At 33.7% G+C, this 15,516-nt stretch overlaps 1 protein-coding gene and 1 long non-coding RNA gene across 3 annotated transcripts in view; one reads left to right on the top strand and one right to left on the bottom strand.

The window, feature by feature from the left end:
• Positions 1 to 6,538, top strand: part of LOC111508082 (uncharacterized) — a 50,983-nt gene extending 44,445 nt beyond the window's left edge. Inside the window, exon 2 of the long non-coding RNA XR_002722478.2 lies at positions 6,064 to 6,538. This is a non-coding gene — a long non-coding RNA (uncharacterized lncRNA). The remainder of the gene's footprint in view (positions 1 to 6,063) is intronic.
• Positions 1 to 15,516, bottom strand: part of CARPB (Carbonic anhydrase-related protein B) — a 1,001,903-nt gene that overhangs the window by 979,105 nt on the left and 7,282 nt on the right. The gene's annotated exons all lie outside the window — the stretch shown is intronic.

The raw sequence follows: 15,516 nt of genomic DNA, 5'->3' as shown, positions 1-15,516 counted from the left end.
CGGAAATTTTCCACCACGATAAACAAACAACTGAACTAGCACTTTCTGGGAAATCTCAACGTGAATCATCAGTATTTTCATTGGATTTGAATAAGTGTGATAAATATATTATTCCAAAACAATGAAGTGAACCAGATTAGATAATATTTATTGGATTTATTGGTTGAATATCAGCACCAAATGATATAAATTCGTTAACAAAATACAGTGTGGTCCAACGAAAACTTAACACCTCGAGTTTCCGGCGTTAACATGAAAATGTGGAAAATCGCTCGAACCCGTCAATTTCTGATTCGAGGGGGAACAACTGTTCCACTGTTTTCATCCCCGTGACTTCAACCCCCTAACGGGGGTGAGCACAACCCCTTGATTTTGAATAGGGATGAGGGGTGTTGAGATACCTCATTTTGAAGATCTTATCGTGTACTATCTGACCGTAAAATTTCGCTCCAAAATATCCATCGATAACGACATGACAGGTAAAAGAGTGGAAGAGTACGTACTTTTGTGATTACTTTATTAAATGTTCGAAATGGGCACCATCCACTTCCATGCAGTAATATAAGTTTTGCTGAAAACGTTCACGTACATTACTCAAGATGTCTGGTGTAATTTGACGGCATTCATTAATGATCCGAGTTCGCAAATCATCCAGTGACTCAGGCTGGGTAGCGTAAATCTTGGATTTCAGGTGACCCCATAGAAAAAAGTCCAGTGGAGCCAGATCCGGTGATCTGGGTGGCCACTCAATATGTCCCCTTCTTCCAATCCAGGCGTGAGGAAAATTGTCATCTAAAAACTGACGCACCGGTTGAACAAAGTGAGGTGGTGCGCCATCTTGTTGGAAAATGATCGTTTGATGGTCTTCTGCATTCTCCAATACTTGCACGAGGGCTGGATAAATAGCGTTCTCCAATAGATCGAGATAAAGTTGGCCTGTGAGATTACCGGGTAGAAAAAAAGGGCCGATTATGTGATTTCCATAAATACCCGCCCAAACATTTAATTTTTGGGGGCGCTGTGTATACACCTCACGAAATAATCGTGGATTTTCATCTGACCAATACCGACAGTTATGCCGGTTTACAATGCCGTTAAGGTAAAATGAACACTCGTCCGAAAAACAGATATCGAACATGTAGTTTTGATTGCAGTTAATTATTTCACTGATCACTTCACAGAACTGGAGTCGGCGATCGGGATCATCCTCATTCAGTTCCTGAACCAATCGTATCTTATACGGATGGAATTTATGTTGTTTCAGGATTCTCATGATTGTTGTGCGTGAAACACCAGATACCTCGGACAATTTCCTAGTACTAACGGTCGGATCCATTGCTATATGACCTAAGACAGCCACGTCCCTCGCTTCGTCTCTTTCATGCACCCTCTTTTTGTTTCCAACTGACCCAGTAGCGTCAAATTTGGCAACCAGTTGCACAACGTAAGCAGCGGATACATTTTTTCCAGGATGTCGTTCGTTAAATAAAGCCGCTGTTGTGCGCGCAGAGTCGTTATTTCGGAAAAATAATTTTATCATTTCCACCCTTTCTTCTACGGAATACACCATTTTAATTCCACTACAAATTTACAATCGCTTGTACACACTTGTACCGTTCTTAACAATTCACGATAGACTAAGGTACAAAAACAAGGTCCGTCTACTTTTTTGGACAAAAAATTAACCACTCAATACCTTTGAAATGCGTCGGATACGAATAATATTCTCGAGATAAATTCCATATTGCCTCTTTCACTATTTTCGCTGTTATTTCATTATCGATGGATATTTTGAAGTGAAATTTTACGGGCAGATAGTACACGATAAGATCTTCAAAATGAGGTATCTCAACACCCCTCATCCCTATTCAAAATCAAGGGGTTGTGCTCACCCCCGTTAGGGGGTTGAAGTCACGGGGATGAAAACAGCGGAAAATTTGTTCCCCCTCGAATCAGCAATTGACGGGTTCGAGCGATTTTCCACATTTTCATGTTAACGCCGGAAAATCGAGGTGTTAAGTTTTCGTTGGACCACACTGTATGCCAGGGTCGATGTAGATAGGATTTCTCAACATATACACATTATAGATTTATTGTATTTGTCAATAATAATAGTAATATTTTATTTGTTTTTCGGATATGAAACACGTCGTGAATTCTATTATGCTAAAGTATTAGAATTTTTATTTCATTACTGAAAGCACTATTTATTTCATTATAGAAACAGTAAGTACTCAAAGCACTAATATAAGAGAATAAAGAAAATCTCACATGTTTTTACTTTCAATACGACTGGAAACTGTATGATAATGATTTTGAATCTCTCAAAGAAATAACTGAATGCTTAGGGAGTGTTAGTAAAACTACCCTTTTTAATATCGTGATACATATCTGTATTTGAAAAAAAAATCATTTCATGTCTTTGAATCAAAGGAAACGTACTAGAAACATGTGGAGTCAAGAGCTGTTGCGATTGATATTTCTGAGGCCTTCGACCGTGTGCATGGGGGTTTGCTGGTCATACTTTGATGACATAGCTGGTCGTATCATTTTTGTGCATGGCTCTTCAGCTTCCCGTAAGAACGGTCCCTGCAAGTGGTTTATGGGTATTTAGAGTTGATTTCAATTTGGAGCGAGAGTAACCAGGTTCAATTCAATGCCATGAAAACCCAGAGATCGGTTTTCTAGAAAAAAGTTAATGTCTCCGAACCAGATATAATGAGGTCAGGACAGACAATTCTGTATTCTGCTTCGATGAGTTTGTTATGGGTTAAAATAGACATCAATATGTCTTGGTACAATCATGTCGTTGGAATTGGAAAGATCGCTTCTCAAAAGCTTAGAACACTGTTCCAAACCAGAAATCTCTACACACCCAGCAACATTTGATGCTTCATAAAGCTTAGATCAGACCTGCTTTGAAGTATTGTTCTCATGTAAGGAGCCCCTACGCATATCCTGAAGCTGGTGGATTCCATTCAGAAAAAAGCCGTCCGCTTGATTGGAAACACAAACATCACTTGCAACCTTGGTAGTGTGGAACATCGAAGGAAGATTGGAGATGGAGATTTGTCAGTCTTTTATAGATACTTTCGCAGACGGTGTTCAAGTGACTTAGCACATTTGATCCCACCAAGAGCGGTACATATCCGAAATACGCGACGGACTGTGACTTCTTATCGTTTTGAGGTAAAACTCAGTACACTTCCAACTTCGGTGTTTGAAAACTCTTTCATTTGAAGAATTGCGTTCATGTAGAATGAACTTCCTGAGAACGTTTTTTCAAATGAATTCAATATGCAGAGATTCAAATCCAACGTGAATCGCTACTTCCGCGCAGGCACCGCTCTTAGAGCGCCTCAAGGATTTTCCTGTAGTGCTTGTGTTTTTTCCTTGAAAAAACAAATATCACTTGTCTGTCGAAGATTGACAGGTTATGTTCGCCTCCCAGGCTTTTATACAGAAGGGGGCTGAGAAACTCTGAATAGGTCCCACAGGCTCGAAATCGATCGAGCTGTGACGGATAATTTCAAAAATGAAATATGTTTCTTGGCCTTTTGAGAGTTGTTGACTTTCGAGTAATACTAACTTGAAAGGCACATATGCTAATGACCATACAAAGTTACAGATTCATTGAAAACTTCAATTTCGGAATAATTCCACAATCAATGATTGGGTGGAATACTTGGATACCTCAATTTTTAGAAAAAGTAAGCGTCCTGTGTAAATAAAACTTCGAAATTAAGTCACTTGAAGGAAATGAATAAAAACACTTTTGTCTAAATACCACTGGAAAATTTTATGTTACGACAGGTTTCGGGTTTGATCCCATTATCAAGTATAATTTTGAGTTTTATACTTGATAATGGGATCAAACCCGAAACCGGTCGTAAAATAAAATTTTCAGTGTTATTTAGACAAAAGTGTTTTTATTCATTTCATTTAAGTGATCATAAATTACCATAAAGTGAATAAGTCATCAATCACACATATTCGACACTAAGTGAATATGATCACTTGGTTATAGGGCAGTGTTTCTCAAAGTGTGCGCCGCGGCGTCCTGGGACGCCGTGGAACCTTTACTGGGGCGCCGTGGGCCACGGGTGAGTCTCAAGGTACAACGTTTCACAACGTGAGATAGGATGGATCAGATGAACTTGGTCTTAGTTTCCACTCCGAATATGATGATCAACACTCGGAATCAATAGAAGACTCAGATACAGCTATATTCGTATTAGCCAAAGCATATAAAATTTTGCAATACTGAGAGTAGATTTCGGGAAACAATATCGAAGACTTCACTGTTTCACTTCACTTATTTTTTTGTCGAAAATATATACCCATCACGTACTGGTAAATATGATTAAAGAGGAGATGAATCAACTAAATAATAGAAAAGTAACCCTCCTATGGGTTCCTTCACATACTGGGATTTCTGGAAACGTTATAGCCGATAAACTGGCCAGAGAAGCTGTAGAATATCCAGCATGTAATCTCAGTATGCAAGCATTGCCGATGGATCTCAAATCCTATTTCCATTGTAGAATTGTAGAAATGTGGAATCACCACTGGTCTCAAAAACCTTCCTAACTCAACATTATATCCTTGAAACAACAAAGCAACAAACCGCTTCCATCAAGTCATAATTACCAGATTACGACTGGGCCACACTCGCCTTACGCATGAACATCTATTGAGGAAAGAACCGCCACCAAAATGTTTCGCGTGTGAAGTACTTGTGACTGTTAAGCATGTTCTGGTAGAGTGCCCACTGTTCACAGTTGAGAGACTGAACAATAAAATTCCCTCCAAACTAAGTGAAATTTTCCAAAATACCAATACCAACAATATTGTTGAATTTCTTAAAGAATGTAACCTTTTATTTAAACTGTAATGTAAACAACTGCATGTTTCAGATATATCTTATATGTTTGCCGCTAATAGCTACGTCTCATGCGGTTTTTTCTAAATAAAAAAAAACTTCACTGTATCAAAGCATCTGAACCTACTTTAGGTGGATATAGGCTGAACTTAAAAACGGGCTCAGGTATCCAGGTACGAAAAAAGTTACGTAGAGAGGCATCATTTGTAGTACTTCGTGATAAAAAAAAACGAGAAAAGCTTCCCACCAAATAGCAATTTAACCAAATGCAGCAATTAGGTGGATAAACACAACTTATATAAAATACCAGACTACCCCAGAGAGGATATCAAATGAAGTTGAGATTCTATATACATACAGTATTAATGTCCCTTGCAAACGAGGGTACTGCAAGCAGCTTCATCGGACCAAAATCTGTTATTCGTATCGCTTTACGCTTTGCATACCTGGATAGCAAGAAGATTTATGGACTTCTGGCAAAATTTTCCAGGATTGGTTCACTCCAAGGCGTTCATTTACCCTTCGAAGCTTGAAGCCAAACAGTTGTTGGACTACAATAGGGATGAACTACGATGTCTAACATCTCCTTACAGGTCACTCTCGTCTGAATCATCTTATGAAGAGACTCGGATTGTCGGAAGACAGTGTGTGTCACTTCTTTTTGGAAAATGATGAAACAGCAGAGCATATACTTTGTGCCTGCCCTGCTGCGGACCGAATCCAGTTTTCGGAGTTTGGCAGAGCCGCACTCTTACCATCTGACCTAAAACATCACTCACCATATAAACTAATCGGCTTCGAATAGGTGAGAGACACAATAAACCTGTGCAGATTACGGTGGAGAGTCGAATTGACCCACTCACTTTTGACCTTACACAACCTAAGTCAGAATAATAATTATGAACACAGTAAATGGATTTTGGACCTGTTAATGAAGGAATAAATTAATGAATATAATGACGATAATAAATATCTGAAACGTTTCACGAACATAACTCATATGAACTTTTTTGATCATCAGTAATCACGTTATTTGTTGTAATGTTGTATATTTTATTTGTCTTTGTTAGTTATTTCCTAAGACCATACAATAAAAACTAATATCCACTTTTTGCTATTTCACTGTTCAACAAAAAGTTCCGTAATATATCAGACAAATAATTCCATCCTTTCTGTTTCAGGGTTCGTTCACAAAGATGCAGATAACCGGAGGGGATCCTTTGTACATATGTGATTTTTGTATTATTTATTTAATTATTTATTTTGTATGTCAATATAGGGACTTAACTTAGAAACTGTACGAAACGTAATTTCTGCAAACATCACCGAGATTTTACTGAGACATTCTTCATTGCAACATATTCATGCGATCAATGGTGATATACTTCATAAATGTATTTCACAAGCCATGTCATGAAATGAATAGTATTTTTGACTCAATCGAGTCGATGATTCATCTAAGAACCTGTTTACAAAAATTAGGAAAGGCTCTCGAGGGATATATTGTACTTTAAGTATTGAAGTAATATTTACAGATCAATTATTATACTATTAAAATTTCCAAATATCATTTTCTGGATGATATGTGTACTTAGATTGTAATATAAATAGGAATGACTTAATATATGGATATTTAATAAAATTGATTGTCAAGAATACGTTTTATTTGCTGTAATTATCTCCTATATTTAAAAGAATGCGTGTTTTGATAAGTTCACGAACAATGAAGTTTCGAATACTTGTTCAGAATTGAATCTGAATCAATGACAATACTCTACAATATTATATTCCAATTAAGTTTTGTTAACACTTCGAAATGAAATGCATGGTTTTGGAATTGAATTAGCCAATACTGAATAAAAATCTATCATAACTGTAACAAAATAATTCATTAAAGATTCTCACATGATTAAAATCGTTAATGAGTATGTCGTTAACATTAGCCAACCGTAGCTATAGTTTGATTATTATCTTACCATCGGCATCGGTAAAACCAGAACAGCAGAATATAAAAACATTTTGTAATGGCAAGCAGATATGAGCCTTACAGATGAATGGATCAGCTTATTAATAATTTTCCAGAAGCTGATCCTCATTTAAAAAAAAAATAATTTGTTGTACCATTCGGAATACCGATTTACCTATATACACAGGAAGCTGCATGCAAAGTATGAAAAAGAAATTTTGAAAATTGTGTTTGTAATAAAGTTTTATTATGTTCAAATCAGTAGTCAAAATCAAAATTTCACTAGTAATTTTACTTCCTTCTCAATCTGTACCTTAGTCTTTCATATCGAGTGAACAGTAAACTTCTCTACAGAGTTCCAGAAAGAAATTCAGAAAATTGAGAAGGTAGTGAATCTTTTTTGCTTCAGTATTGGAAGTGATATTATAACCTCATTTGTTACCATCACAATTATCAATTTTCTAACATGAACAATGTGTAAGAGATCAATATCGGTTCTAAATTGACAGATATGGAAGATTTTTTCGAGGTCCCTATTTTGAAGTAATTTTTTTCAGTAGCAGCGCTCTAAATAATTTAACGCCATTCACCATTAAAAATCTCTTTCTATGCAAAAATTCTCATGGCATCATGAAGTTCAAGTATTTAACTAGTTTTCACGAAAATTTCTAGTTTATTTTTCATTTTTGAGAATAATATCTCATCTCTTTTTTTAACATGTGTCATTCGGCCAGCTACAAAATAGCTGATAGCAAATCGATATCTTGATTATTCTAAAATTATTCGCAAAAAAGCACGATCCGAAAAAATAATACTTTTTTGAGCGACAATTTGGGACTGAAAAAATAAAATGTTAATGTTCCTTTTAAAAAATCACAACATTTAGGTCTCAACGATGAAATTTTACTAATATAAGCAAGCCCGGGGATGCGTATAGAACGTAAATTGTAACTATTTATGCAAAATATCAGCCCAACGCAATATTCGTGAAATGAAAAAAAAATTGAAATTTTCTCTATGAATTTTGACTTGCTTATATCTGACTAAGGTGTGTGTGGCCTTAGGAGACAAAACAATCATAAAAAATTGTATTTTGTTGTCTCCAAACATGTTTTCCATGTTTTAACAATTTTCCCAGTGTTTTGAATGAAAAACCTTCAAAGCCTTATTTGTAATGACTTCATTTACCGAACTCTAGATGATAAATCCTTCTGTTAATTATGTTGGGTATCACTTTTTTTTGGGTGAATCGCGTGGCTTGAATTCAATAAAATAAAATCAATATAATAAGTTTCAGTCTTTATTTACTTCAGATGTGACGTATGATGATCATAATTGAAGTTAACGTCCTGAAGTTCATGAAAATTCCAATAGAAGGTTATTGTGAAATATTTCTGGATTTATATTTTTTTCTGAAGGAAACAGCTACATATGTTTAAATTTCCATCAATTTTTCAAATTCTAGTGCAAATCGATAACGTATAAATCGCACCACAAAAAAATTGTTGGGAAAAGCTGGCTTTCTACTCCTCCATCTTTATACAAAAAATTTGGCAGACTTCCGAAGGAAAAAAAAAAGCAATAAAGTTCAAAATAAACTCATTAAAAAGATATGTAGATCATGAATAGGAGTTACTTTCAGATATAAACAGGAAGAAAATAATGAATCTACTCATGTCACTATGACGGGTATATTTTTAGGAGAGATAAGTTTTTGAGAATGGTGTTTCATGTTATCGAAATGAAATATCATATCAAGTTGAAAACTGGCTGTAAATCAAATTAACTGAAGGAACAATTTGTTCAGGCCAATCTTGACTACACTGATAGGTGTCAGTGAACTGACACCTATCAGAAAAAACTATTCCAGTGTATAGCCAACAGTATATGCAGGAAATACTTCTGTGAAGATTCCTGCACTGACATTTATTGGATATAATCCAACGCCCTTCGTGATATTAACCAGGGGAATAGTTTTTTCCAGATATCAGTCCATTAGGTAAGTCGGGACTGGCCTGAACAAATTGTTCTTCTAATAAATTCGTTTTAATGTCATTCATTTTTGTAGCTCCAAATCTGAATGAATATACAATCTACTGTGTCATGGTACAAACCAATCGATAGAAATTTTTTTCCAAATTTCATTTTTCGACTCTTTTCAGCCTATTACTATATGATGTCTGTTTGAAGGTGGTTGGCAATGTTTCATAGTGAATTTCATTAGTTCGGACTTCCATCGTCTAATTCTGAAAGAATAATAATATTGAGCAAAAAAACTCTGAAAAAAAATTGCAATAAAATAAAAATTGGGCAGAAACTCAAAAATGAACAATTGAAATGACAAAATTTCAATCCAAGTTACTTAACGACGTTTCGATTGTTAGTATCTACAAACGTCTTTAGGTGATGACCCCAAAGATGATTGTGGATACTAACAATCGAAATGTCGTGAAGTAATTTGGCTTGAAACCTTTCAATTTTTATTTCATTTTAATTGTTCAATTTTCAATTTTTTGCTAAATTTTTATTATATTGTAATTTTTTTCACGGTTTTTCTGCATAATATAATTGTTATTTTCAGCTATTCATTTCAATTTTCATTTTAATTTGTTCTTTCAGAGATTTCAAATCATATTATATCATATTAGATAATGAAAATCTTAACTATAAAAATTCACTATGTTAAGCAATTTTCGACCAATTATACATCTACGAATTCACATTGACCCAAAGCACTGCCAAAACAGCCCGAAAAATTACCCAGGCAATTGACAATAATAGAGATTTCGTTCCGGATATTTTAGCCTCGAAGATGAGCCCCGAACTGGTCGACCTACAGTTATCCAGGACGAGTTTTGAAGATCCTGGTGGAGACTGACCCATCACAAATGATACGTGAGATGGCGAAAGAATTGGGAGTCAGCCCCCATGCGGTTTTTGATAGTTCAAAACGCATTGAAAAAGTCAGAAGGCTCGGAAATTGGATGCCCCACGATTTGAAAAATCAACGGAAATAGTCATATTTGGAGGTCTGTTCTTCTTTGCTTTTGCGCAAAGAAAACGATCATTTTTTGGACCGGATCGTCACCTGGGATGAATTGAACGTCGAAATTCTGAATTCTCCACCATACTCCCCAGACCTCTCACCAACCGACTACCATATTTTCAAGCAACTCGATAACTTTGTCACTAATAGAACCTTTGCCAATCAGGCAAAAATGACCTTTATCAACTTCATCCAATCCTTAGCACTAAATTTTCACGCTATTCAAATAGAGCTTATTTCGATTGAATTGAATGAGTTTCCATTGAGACTTTTGAAGAAACTCTTTCATATATTATATTTTGTAGATTTTCTATGAATGACATCTGTTTTAATTCCATAACGAAAGTTTCAAGTAGAAGACGAATAGGAAAAAAAATATTTTCGTATTACTCAATGTTCATGTAAAAGTAGTTATTCTGAGAGGGCTTTTTCTTCCAGTCTGTGTATAAAAGTAAGTTATATGTATTATCTACACATATTTGTAAATATGAATTTAATTGATTTCTTCCTTCCTTCAGAAGTTTTCCCAAAATTTTCGCTTATAGTTAGAAAAGTAGAAAGCCAAAAAGCTTTTTTCCCAAAAACGAAACTGTCCTAAACAATATACCCGTTTCAATTTAAACAAAAACATGTTGTTTGCCAATTTCTTGTTGTATGCTTCGATTTAATATAGGACGTCACTTCTGCCTGAGAATACATGTGGAAACAAATTCATAATAATTTTGTAACTCTTGCGAAACACTGAGACTTTCTTCGATTTTGGTTAGATCATGTTTTTCTCATTCTTAGAAACAAAACCTTTCTATTCAAAAATATTGTTTGTTACTGACATGAACCGAACAACAAATACAAGTTGACCTGCCAGGCTCTTGATTATATTACATACATATTATCATCATGTTTTGTTTTCGTTATGATGTCCGTTTTATATCAGTTATCAGCCACTAGATTGAATTCATTGCTCTTGTGAGATAAATAAACTCTAAAAAAATTAAACATTTGCTGAACGGTCAGTGAAATAACAAAAATAATGTCATTAATCAAATCAAGAAACACAAAGTTAAATAATGACTTCAACACAAATCTGTTAAAAAAATTATTTGTAGTAAGAGAAATGAAGCAGATAGCTAATAAAGATCTTCATCAATAAAACCAAATGAATACTTTTTCCTGTATAGAGAAATGTTAATTCACAACGTTGCTGTTGGTTATTGCAAGGAATCCTGTTGTATTTTACCGAAAGGACATAAAAATATCCCCTTATTGCCCCTTGAACATGACACGACAATTGAACAGAATTAACGTAAAAAAGCATAATTTTGCGTCAATCGTTGCCGAAAGGGCACTACTGAGTTTTTTTTCACGAAAAAACGGGAGTTTTATGATACTTCTTAAGACACAACAGAAGAACTGAAGGAAATGAAAGAGATGCTTGTGTACATCAGAAAAGCAAGGAGGAAATACAAAAAAATCAGACTCGAAAAAAAAAATAATTGAAAACTTGGAACATAAAATAGGAACACCAGAAGCTGAAAACGAAAGTATAAAAGAAAAATTAAAAATTTTCGGAAAGAAAACATGAAAAAATGATAAAATTATAGAAAGACTTTATAAAAAATATACTGATTACAAATTTGTAAATCGATTTACTTGACAACGACATTGATAATATCTACCGAATAGGGTTGAAATCGGGAAGCGCATCTTCTAGACCAGTAATACTCAAGCTGGTACGGAATATTAAAAAACAAGGAATATTTCGGAACGTAAAAAAAATTAGAGGAACTAGATTATCCATCACTAACGATCTATCTGAAGAGGAACGTGAAGAACATGAATTTTTCTCTATACTCATTTAAAACGGACGAAAACAATCGGCGAAAACAAGACCAAATTGTAAATCTGGTAGGCGTAATTAGTATACACTAATAAAATTACAGAATAGCATATAAAAAGTGTAGTAGAGGTAACAACAATTAATAATCAAACTTCATAAGTGTGCATGATGTGAAATTTCCAATTGAAAAAGCCACCGTGGGTGAGAACTGAACCCGCAACCTATTTTTGTTATTTTCTTCAATTTCAAATGAATTGAATCCACGTTGAAAAAAATTTTGGAAAAGCCACCGTCGGTGAGAATTGACCTCAGGACCAATGACACTCAAATCCAACGTTCTAACAACTACTTCACGAGGCAGTTTACAAATTGGTGTGACATAAAGTATTCGAGTTTCTAGTAACTCCCATTTGTTTCATTGAATGACAAACTTTTGAAAAGTATCAATTTTTTTCGCCACATTGGTGGGGTTCATGTTTTTATTCCTGTTTTTCGTTTGAACCTATTCATTTCGAAACAAAATTTCAATTTAATGATTAAGTTTGAAGTTGAAGAATATATTCTCAATCTCTCCAAATTCACTCGCGATTGAAAATAATCGAAACACAGCTGTAAACTTATGAATTTGCACATCTGGGATTGGTTCGGAGATGTGGGTCATTTTGCCTGATTACCCAAGAGGAACCAGTCACATAATTGATGCTTTAGTTCGACTTACTTTTCTTACTTATACGAATTCATCCGATTTTTTGTGTACCCTCCTGAATGTGGCATATTTTACTTATCTCATTTATCTGATGATAATATTCCTGATTTCGACATTAATCACTACGTGTATTTTATCTTTCAATAACACTGTATTCGATTTCTTATATATATATATATATATATATATATACAGCGTGACTCACAGACGTTTCTGGAAGACGCAAAGCATGATTTTTCTGCCTCTAGAAGTGGCAACGCCGCAATGCTGAAAATATTTTAGATCGATAGAACAGGTAAGGAAATGTGAGAGGTGAAATTTTCAGAAAAATCATGCTTTGCGTTTTCCAGAAACGTCTAACCTACCATCGTGAGTCACGCTGTATAATATAATAGTAATAGTTGTTTGATATGGAGTTTTATCCCAACACCAAATCGTTATTTTTAACACCTTGACACGACTTTCACTCACCATCTTCATGGTCATCTTCCAGAGGATGATTAAACTACATACAATGTTGTCCTAATGTATATCATAGATACCTTTGCTAGGTAACTATGTCTTAATTATCTTGAAATTATTTTACAGTGTTGCCTCATCTACTAATCAGGAAAATTTGATAAATAAAAATACTTATTTCAACAAGCTATACGGTAAAATATTAAGTATTGGTCCACCATTGTTATTCATATTATTATGTTGACTTATTTTTAAGCTCTCATAGGCATCTAGATGCCTGTTGATGTTGACTTGTCTAACTAATCTAAACTCTATGGAATGGTTTTGTGCAAAACATGATGGCGACTGCTGATTTTTATGTTCTTCCATATTTTAGGTATGCTAAGTCTAATAATATCTAATATCTTATTTCAATAGATCTTTTTGTCTGTCCATAATTTTTGCATCGCAGTCCTTATATTTCATTTCGTAAATTCCAGAATTTTCCGAATCCTCGACTTTGTTCTTTGGATTTCCTAAAAGGTTATGTAATGTATGATTTATTCTAAATGTCACCTTCATATCTACGTCTTTGAAAATATTTCCAAAGCTATTCGTGTATTGGTGGTATGGAACTGGGATTTATCTTGGTTTCGGTCAGCTCTTTTGATTATTCACTTCAAGATTTTTTCCAAAGAGAATCAGATTTTATAGTATTCAAAATACACCCTAATTTTTATAAATCTTAAAATTAATATTCAATAATTGCAATAATTTAGATGCCGCGTCTTAATTTGTTTTTGCAATTTTCTGTGACAAAAAACTGTTCTAGCATATTTTTCTAGATATTCCGGATCTAATAATCCATCCCACGAATTTCTCCGGCCATTAATTCTATTTTTTACCATTTTCAACTTTTGATCTAGAATCTAGACTATATTAACAACAATTTTTAGATATTCCATTTTGCAATAGTTATAAAAATCATAATTAACAAATTAATAAATTTTTATGAACTTTTATCGCAGGATCTTATGAAGTATATATATCAAAAGGGCTCCACGAAGTTTAAAAATTATATGCCAATCATTTATACCTTTATCCCATTATTTATGCCAACGGAGATTGGGAAAAAATTTGTTTGTTAACAATTGAATAACTTTTTGAAAAATGGTGATAAAACTTTTTTTTCTGGACTCGATTCATTCATGTGTTAAGAAGATAATAGATTTTTTTCAAATTTTTAAAATGACATTTTATGTTATAAAAAAATTATTTTTTTTGATAAACTCTGTAGCGGCAGCGCGCGCATGCAGTAACAGCCGCGCGGAACCCTATTTTCAACGTCAAATTAAAATTATAAATAATAGAGATAGAGTTTCGGGAGTCGGGACTTTTTTATCGGAAATTTCCTCCTCTTCAACGGGTTCCTTTCAAAATTGCTCATATATCAATATTTTTTGAGTTATTAACGAAAAACTAAATACCATTTTTTTTCAATCTTATTTTATTAATAACAATTGCAATTTTTTACCTGCACCAAAATCCTTCAAAAACATTTTTCTAGAGGTGATTCCGAATCGAATGAGCTATCGCTCATATTTTTAGGACCTTTACCTCTATTTTTCATGTTTTTGAACTTGTTGATTACTTAGACTATGTAACAATGTTGTTCTGTGGGTGGGAGGTTTTCCAAAATGAAAGATGATTTAATATTTGCCAATGGATATTTTTGAAATCTTAACTTATTTAGTGTTATATTTTCATTTTCACATTTATGAATAGATTTGATTAATTGTAATCCATTTAGTTATATCTTCTCTACTTGCATTTTTCTTGGCCAAATTTAATAAATTTTTAGCACCTGATAATGAATTTACAATACTTTTCTTTTCTTTCCTTTCCCAGCAAATCCAAATGTATCGCAACCGAAAAAACAATGCAAAAATGCAACAATATTTTTGAAGCAAACACCAATAAATAGGCATCTACAAATTATTCAAAGAAGATTCTACAACCTTCTCAAAATATTGTAGATGTCTAATCAAATATTAACTTTATTAACTCATTTGTTTGTTAATTACGGTAGTTTATTTCGATTTTCAATTTTTTCGTTTATCAATGTAACATGAAATCATACTTCTTGAGTAATTAAAGTGTGAATTTTAATAAACAGCTCAAAATTGTACACAATGATAAAAAAATTCGAATTCAAGTTTTTTTCCATTTTTTGCATTTTCTCAGAACATTTAGGTACTGCGATAATGTATATTTTTCACACCATCAGAAAGTAGAGATTTCAACAAACAAAAAGCACACCGACTTTTTGAAATAAGCTGATATTTTGACTCAAGGTTTTTCAACTGAAAATTAGGGTGCTTTTTTGATATTAAGTCAAAATGAGGTGAAAAAATGAATATTTTGAATCGAATAAATCACAATATATGTGGGTCATGGATAGGTAAGTTTTCACCAAATTTCGTAGAATTTTTTTTTTAAATAAAAAAAAAACAGAAACTTGATTATTTATATTTTTCTCATACATTTTGAGGTGAAATGTTTTTAATAATTCTAAAATACAAATCATGAAATCAATTATAAAACAACAAAAATTAATTGGCGCTCCGGGGCGACTTCATTG

This window comes from Leptinotarsa decemlineata, unplaced genomic scaffold (assembly GCF_025532065.1).
Source record: "Leptinotarsa decemlineata unplaced genomic scaffold, Ldec_3_MD MMD2_tig00026314_RagTag_RagTag, whole genome shotgun sequence".
Lineage (NCBI taxonomy): Eukaryota > Metazoa > Arthropoda > Insecta > Coleoptera > Chrysomelidae > Leptinotarsa > Leptinotarsa decemlineata.
The sequence above is the reverse complement of the archived record's forward strand: the minus strand, read 5'-3'. Positions and strand labels throughout refer to the sequence as shown.